The sequence below is a fragment of the Rattus norvegicus genome, chromosome 18, assembly GCF_021556685.1.
Source record: "Rattus norvegicus strain SHRSP/BbbUtx chromosome 18, alternate assembly SHRSP_T2T, whole genome shotgun sequence".
Taxonomy (NCBI): domain Eukaryota; kingdom Metazoa; phylum Chordata; class Mammalia; order Rodentia; family Muridae; genus Rattus; species Rattus norvegicus.
The window spans coordinates 69,746,891-69,755,136 of record NC_141551.1 but is presented as its reverse complement, the minus strand read 5'-3'; the positions used below and the strand labels follow the sequence as shown (position 1 = coordinate 69,755,136).

Below are 8,246 nucleotides of genomic sequence, written 5' to 3'. Positions count from 1 at the left end.
TCCTTTACCTGCCTTCTTGAGGCATATGCGACTCAGGTTGTTCTCGCTTGTGCTGCTTGTACATTCTGTCTTCTGTTACGTCCACACTAACTTAACCCAGCTGTTTTCAAAGGGTGGGTGGCAGTGTTCAGGTGATGGCTTCTGGGTGTTCCTGCCACACATGCAATATGATCTGGGCCTTGTAGATCAATTTAAAGGGACAGTAACAGATCCCAAACATTGGGTTCTTCTGTTTTTAGAGATCCTTGCTCTGCATGCTTGTTTCTTTATGGGTTTCTCGTAATCTCTACGGATCTTTATAGGACAAATGTATGTTGTACCTTCAGAGATGCTGTCATACTTTTACTGCGCATACAAACAAAACCAACCAACCAAACAAAAAAACAAAGCAAAACAAAACAAAGAAAAAACCCAAGAGGAGTGGAAACTTGGTCCCTGCCAGCCACGGGAGCTCGTGAGACGTAGTCCCTGCTGACCAGGCAATTCGGGAATTGGACAAAAAATGGTGCATCCAGCTTCTAGGTAGATTACGGAACATGGTCACTCCTGATCAGGGCCACTCTGGAATCAGGCAGGCTACTCATGTGGCCACAATGTTATGAGATGTCTCTGATGTCTCTGATTCTTTCTAGATGGTACCTTCCTTCCAATCCCTGTTGATTTATCTCTTTTATAAATCCTTCCAAACTGGCATAAATTTGACCGCCGAACTGTAAAAAATAAAATAATACAAATTTTAAAAGGGGGTGCTCTTGACCTGGATTCATAATCTATGTAGATAATATAAGTTTCATGTTAGAGACATCTGAATGTAACTGGTAATCTTTAATGTCATCCTCCAGCTAAGTACGCTTGGTAAAGACAGAAGGTGATCATCTGTGGTCTAGGCTTTCAAGAATTTTATAAAGGAAAACGAGACAGAAAGAAAATCCCTAGTGTGAGAAAGAGATAGACGTCAACGTTGAGGTTTAAAAATACACTCCTGGTTAAAAAAGGAAATACTTCTCGATGAAAAGGGTTTTGTATGACAAATGAGTTGTGCCTTAAAGTATTGTTGAAAATGAAAATAGAAAGTGATTAAGGAAGAATAAAAGGTTAAATTCTGCCACAAGAAGCTTTGTGGAAAATTCAAACTTATAGAAAGTTGGTATAAGTTTAACTAAATTGGCTATAATTAAGCATCATTAAAAGTTGGTAAATTCAAAATTCAAGATAACGATGTAGAACTGTAGCCCAAGTCTCTGTTTACAGCAATTAGGTCTCCTTAAAACGTTAATTTTCTCATAGAAACAATTACAAGAGGCTAGAGAAAAGAGATTTTTTTATTTATAAAGATAATTGCTTATAATTTCTATTGATTCTGTCAACCTCTGAACTATGAGGAAAAGTGAGGCTTAAGAGGTCCCAGATGCATTTAAAACTTATCTTTGTCAAGTTTTACATGATTACACTAAATTTGAAACCACTCTTAAAGCTCTTCCAGACAGGTGTGGCTGGCCTTACTTGCAGGTCAAAGCCAGTAAGGATAAAAAAGCTAAGAGTACAGCTGATATTTTGGCCTCTTCCCCAGACCAGCCAGCTCCCAAAGGGATGCTGGGACAAGACTAAGTGATTCTCGGGCTCCAGTTGAATAGAGCGGTGCTGAGGACTCCAGAGTTTGAGTTGTAACCAGTATACATATTGAAACAAAAGGAGGCTCATTGCAGTGGAAATGTCTTCAGTTTTCCAAGTGACACCACGTGGTCAGCACAACCTGGACCCTTCCTAACAGATGGCACTGATAGGAACGAAACTAAAGGGAGGGAAGGTATGGTCCTAAGTCCATAAAAGAACCCGTAGGACTTTAACTTACCATAAAGAAAATGATTAATTTGTGGCAACCTACATGGTCTTTAAACACCTAGCAATTAAGTATAGCCAATGAGTGAATGATAGGAGGAAAAAAAAACCCCACAAAACAGAACTACGCTGGACTGTATCATGAGGAAAATAGTGAATCAGGCCTCACCAGCCTCCCCTAAAAGTGTGGGCTCCTGGAATGCCAGGTGTGATAATCACAGCCACCCAGCGATAATCAGACTGAAGTACCCTTGGGCTTTTACTAACCATAAAACAATATTTTCTCTGGCCTGAATCCCAGGCAGGACTTGACACCCAGTCAGCAAATTTCTCTAGTGTGGACTTTTAGCTCTTTGTTGGCTCCCCAATAATGCCCCATTGCTGACTATTAAACTTGATTTTTGTTTGCCCTCCCAAGATCTTTTCCAGGTGGCGAGGACTCTCCTTTTCATTTATGTCCCAGGTCACTCAGCTAAACCCCTGGGGACTAGATATTATCTTCACTGCTCTTCAGTTCCAAGGTGGAGCATGCCAATCGCACTATGAAGCTATCCAATGAAAAGCTTTCTCTCATCTTACTTAGAAGCCGATATTCCAATGGCCTTCTCTAGGATATCTGTAGGTTCTCAGTCAACCCTGGCCGAAGTCCTTTTGGGGTGTTCTTAGGGTACCCCTTTCTAAATGCAGACCTGGTCATGGACCACAAAGTCCAATCTTGTAGCACATTTACTACTAAGCTCGGTGAATCCCAACAGGCTATCAAAGAGTATGTGTCATAGAGATCTACCCAAACCATCAAAAATACGATACATCTCTTTTTCACCTGGAAGAACAACCATCCAGCTCCCAGGAACTGCCACTAGTTTGATTGATCATCATTCCCAAGTTAGAACCTAAAAAGGTACCAAGGACCATCCTTGGCTTAGAGAGGGGTTCTAGGAAGGGGTGTTTGGGAGCTGAGAAATAAACAACTAGAGGTCAAATGATGGTGTGCAAGCAGACAGCCTTGTAGTCTGCTAGAGATGGCTCCCTGGACAGCTCTCTGTAGATAGCTCTTGGCACTGTCATCTGCTCGAGCTAGCCTTTGCTTGAGACAGCTCTCTGCTAGAGACAGTTCTTTTATGCTAGGAAAGAATTCTAAAAGCTCTCTGGATAGCTCGTGAGTTTTCCAACCAAACTCAGAAAAGCCCCTAGAAGAAAATTCTTGGATTTTCCCAAACAAAGTCGAAAATCCTGCTAGAAAAATTCTAAAAGAGCTATGTTCAGTCTCCAAGCAGTTCTCTCTGGGTAGCTGCTAGAAAAAAAAGAACCTAAATGCAGACCTGGTCATGGATCACGAAGTCCAATCTTTAAGCCCATTTACTTGTAGGCTCTGTGAATCCCAACGGGCTATCAAAGAGTATGTGTCATAGAGATCTACCCAAGCTGTGTTCACTTTCCAAGCTAGGCCCAGTGCCTCTCTCCCACGGTCTATGGATCCAGACGTACAACTTTTAATTTCCTCTCCAGCACCATGGCTACCTGCATGCTGCCGGGCTTCCTGCCATGTTGATGGACTAAACCAAACTGTAAGCCAACCCCAATTAAATGCTTTCTATAATGAGAGTTGCTGTGGTCATGGTATTCCAACACAGCAGTAACCTTAACTAAGACAATCATTATATTCAAGTTTTTCCATCGGTATAATGATATCGTTTTTCTTTTCCATCCATAAGCCATAGGATGTTATTTGAACAAGATACGTGTTTTTCCCTGATGTTCCATTAATATCTCATCTTCTTCATACAAAGAGCAAGACCAGGTTCAATGTATGTCAGATACCACCATCACTTTTGATAAACTGCTTAGATAGTGGAGCTCCAGGTTTTCATGGTAGAGATGGGTTAGACCTGTTTTAACTTTGCTAGGAATCTTATTCCTCCACGGACCTTGTACTTATTTCCTGTCTTAGTCTTATCTCTTCTTTTTTTCCAATTAATCCCTTGGAAGGTTCTGTGGCAAGCTCACTCCATCAATCTGAGTCTCCTTGATAATTAGTGATGGGCTCCTTCCCTTATCAGCAGCATCCTATAAAACGAGGAACAAAACATCAGGGCTTTGTTTACTGCTCAGAAGAGTCAGATTTAAGTTGTAACTCTGGCCTTGGGTAGAGTCACATATGGTATGCCTTTTTCAGGGAGCTATTAGAAAATCTATTCAGATAGTGAACCAGTGACCAAAGACATCATTCCACCTAAATCTAGCATAAGGAACCAGTAAATGTATTGGGGCTGCTCATATGAATATGAGCGATGGGATTATTTAAAGAGCATGGGTGTCTCAAACACAGCTCATCACTACATATCCACCCCAGTATGATTAACATCTCATGAAAGCTGTGTCTCTGGAGCTTCCCACATGACTTGAAGGTAGCTCAGCTGATTAAAGAGTCACCTTTTCCAATAAATATCATTGTTTATATAATTTTGAGGAGAACCCTTGAGAATCTTGTGAGTTTCAGGAACTTTCTGAGACTTGTGAGTTTTATTTATTTCCCTAACCTTGTAAGATTTGCTTACTTATGGAATTTGGTTTTTATTTATTTTTTTAAATTTTTATTTTATGTGTATGGATTTTTTTGTCTGTATATATGTATAATTCCTACAGCTATCTTGTAGGTGATGGAAACTGAACCCAGGTCCTCTATAAGAGTAACAAGTGTTCTTAGCCACTGAACCATTTCTCCAGGTCCTACTTTTAGAGTCTTAAGAAACCTCATTCAAGAAGCAATGTTTCAATTTTGAAAAAACAGCTACAGGACATGACATTGGAAACTGTTCCAGATATCCTAAGATTACCATCTAACTGGAGGCTTTCTGGAAGAGAACAAAGATATATACTAAGTGTCAGGAATTGATTCAAATGGAGCTGTCAATCACCTGGGTAGAAAATGTCCTCTAGGAAGCTGTCTGTTCCCAGATATAATATGAAACATAATTAAAATGCAAGCAGACTCATTGATCACTATGGCTATTTTGTATCTCATACCACTGTGTTTTCCTTCACAACAGCCTCTCAGTGGAGCCTGTCTGGGTATCATGTAGACAAGGGGCCAACTTATGATAATTAACGTTGACTGTCTACTTAACTGGATTTAGAGGTGCCTGACATTTAACAAATGCCCATGCTCTGTGACTCTTGTTTCACCCTTCAAGAATGCTCCCTGTGGCCATTGCCTACTCTTATCTCATAATATTCTGTAATAGACTCCGCCTGGCTTCCACACCAGACTCTGTGCAGCCTCTGAATTGATTTAATGGAGAATAAAATATTGACAAGTCATGGGAGGCCAGAGCTAGATCCTAGTAACAAGACCTGTGTCAAAAACTTAACTGCATCTTAAAATCACTCATAGGACAATAGATGCTAATACAATGCATGTGGCTCATCCCCTGTGCAGACCTATGACTGGGTCAGCTTCTTCTCTTGCTTTGTTTTATGCTTCAGTAAAATAAGAAGTCTAGGAAGGACCCAACAACAAAACCCCTGAAACCAAAAGAGCTTTGAAAAGCGGTCACTGAGCTGTAAAGATGTCAACTATTACAGGGACCACGTCCAAAGACAGCAAGACTAGATAGCAACTGTGAAACTTCTGTCGGACCATAGCAAGAATGGTTGTTGGTTTTGCTGTTATTTGGAAAAAAATAATTAAAATGTAGGAAAGGAAGACATATATTGTTTATACAGAGTACATACACACTGACTAAACACAAGAGGGGCACTTTGAGATAGGAAGGCAGATGGAGCTGAATTGGTTGAGTCTGCAAGCAGGATGCAGTTGTCCTTAGAAGGTCATGGTTTGCCATCAAGTTCTTAATGTATATTCAGGCATGAGGCACAGGTTTGTTCTTTTAGGCCTGTAGTCCATTAGCTTACTGACACTCCCCCAACACACACACACACACACACACACACACACACACACACACACACACACACACACACACACAGAGTTCTGTGATCCAAGAAATTTTCTCTTCTCATTTCCTACCTCACAAAGTCTATGTTCCAGTGTCTCTACCAGAAACTGCATTGGATGAGTCAGGCTGGTCTTCTCAGGGGAACGTCCTGTTACGGTTTAAGGACGTGTGTCCGGGTGTCAGCTAGACGAGGGGCCAACCTGTGATAATTAACCTTGATAGTATACTCAACTGGACTGAGAGGTGCTTGGACATTTAACAAAGTACATCGTGGCGTGTCCATGATTGATTGCAGAGAGGATTAATAGAGTGAGAAGACCTGCCTTGAACGTGTGTGACGCCACCCCATGAATTTGGAGTGCAGACGAGTAGATGTGCATGGGGGAGAGAGCCAGTTGGCATAGGCATTCTCTGTCCTTCCCCATCGCTCTGCCCTTCCCCCATCCACTGCTTCTCTCCTCCCTCTCTGCCATGATGTAAGCCACTCTGCTCCACCCACCCTTCCCTCCAATACACGGAAACCTGAAACGTAAGCCACAATAAATCCTCCCACCTTTACGTTGGTCACTTCAGGTATGCAGGTACGGCAAGCGGAAAAGTAACTGATATCACAGACGGAAGAGAACCGCCAAGAGGCTTCTCCCTGAGTCCTGAGCTCCATCTCGGGGTTGGTACTTGGGTCTGTGAGGTGCTGTTTCTGAGTACTCCTTTATTCCCTATGTACCTCTTTATCCTCACGAACAAATGTGCTCCTTTATAACCTAGAAAGGATAAGAAGCTAAGACCCACACCCTCCACAGAGAGCGGGATAGCAGGACATCCTGCATATAACAAATGCTTGACAAATACTCATTTTTCTTCCTATCATGAATTTCTATCTCATCCTGTCCCATTTCTGATTCCACTCAAGCTATGATACAGGGGAAAACTCAAAACTGGTTGCACTATATTCTAGATTTATCTTCTAAGGAGAGTTGGTAAAGCTTCTGAGTTGACAGATGTTGATGTGTTTGTTGATAAACCTTGTTGAGGTGGGAATCTGACAGTACTCTACTCCCAGGTCGCTCAGGCATTGCATCCAGACTACACAGGGAGAGGTAGAACAAAATGTCACCCGCAGAGTTGTCTGTCTAGAGCTGCTCCCTGGATAGGGACAGTTTGTCTTTATAAATCAGCTCATAATTTGAAGGTTAGACACCACAAACCCAACCATTCCCTCCCATACTTTCTCTAAACCATACTGCACAGGAACAATATTAGAAATTCCAGTGTCTCCTTCTTTTAGCTTTAGTCTTGAAAATGGGTTTGCTCTGAGGCCACCACACAACTGATCCATCTCGAGCCATCACACTTGAAGCCAAGACTTTTCCTAAAGGAACTCTGGGCAAAGGGTCACCACTAGCCAATATGACAACATTATGCAAATTAGAAACTAACTTACCAAGACATCATAAATCCAGGGTGTCTATTAGGTGAGCGGTTGCTTTCTAGCATCTGTGTAATTGAGAGTATGGAGAACATGATCTGGGCAACTGGAATCCAGGGATCCTGGAGGAAGATGGAGCTGGACTATAGGAGGAAGGGCAAGGAGGCCTCTTCCAAGGCCTTCCTGCTGCATGGGTCAAGCATGTCAACATTAACATGTGAATCTGCTCGGTCATGGGGTTCATCTGTAGGACTGTTTTTTAATGTACCCCATGTTCCTATTATGGTGTCTGTCATTGGTGCGGACCAGGGCACTGAGGTTCCCAGCCCATAAACCACTTGAGGGCAGTGTCTCACCACAGCAGCAGCAGCTGGGCCTCTCCCCTCCCCAAGAGCTTTGATGTCCCTGCTTAGCCTGCTGTTGCCTGGAACTCTCCAAGTTATGGAGGCTTCTGATGCTTGCTCTGATATCTGGTGTTCTGTTCTGTCTTTGTCTCAAAGCCACTAGGACACACTACATTAGAATTCTCCAGCCCAATCTTCCCTGGCAGTGTCTGGCTCCCAGGTCCCACTGTAGCGATGCTTCTGCTCTATGTCTTTTGCTTCCTGTCATAGACGCAGTGTCACCAGGGGCTTCTCCTGGGTGGCTATCAAAACTAAGTCTCTGGCCCTAACTTACTATTCTAACTTCTGCCCGAAGGATTAGCCATCCCCTCAAAGCCCGCCAACTGATTTCAAGACTGGGGTGACTCATTTATTTGCTTACCTGAAAACCACACTCCACAGTGGAACAAAGAAATCCCTCTGAGCAGTTTCAAAGGTCTCTAAAGGTAGGCAGAGTCCTTCTCCACACTGCGTGACCTAGCCTTCCCTTCAGATGTTCTGGGATTTTTAGAAAGGAAAAGGTAAAGTTAAGCCACACCTGTGACACAGGCCCACCCCACAATCTCTCCCAGTATCACCCCACTAATTTGCTAATTCCCAATGCTTGTCAAGAGATATTTGCAACTTCTTCAAGGCAAG

The 8,246-nt window shown here is 42.6% G+C and overlaps 1 non-coding gene across 1 annotated transcript; it reads right to left on the bottom strand.

The window, feature by feature from the left end:
- Window positions 1-3,042: 3,042 nt before the first annotated feature.
- LOC120098344 (U7 small nuclear RNA) lies at window positions 3,043-3,107 on the bottom strand. The gene has a single exon (XR_015643163.1). It is a non-coding gene; the product is annotated as a U7 small nuclear RNA (small nuclear RNA).
- Window positions 3,108-8,246: the final 5,139 nt, after the last annotated feature.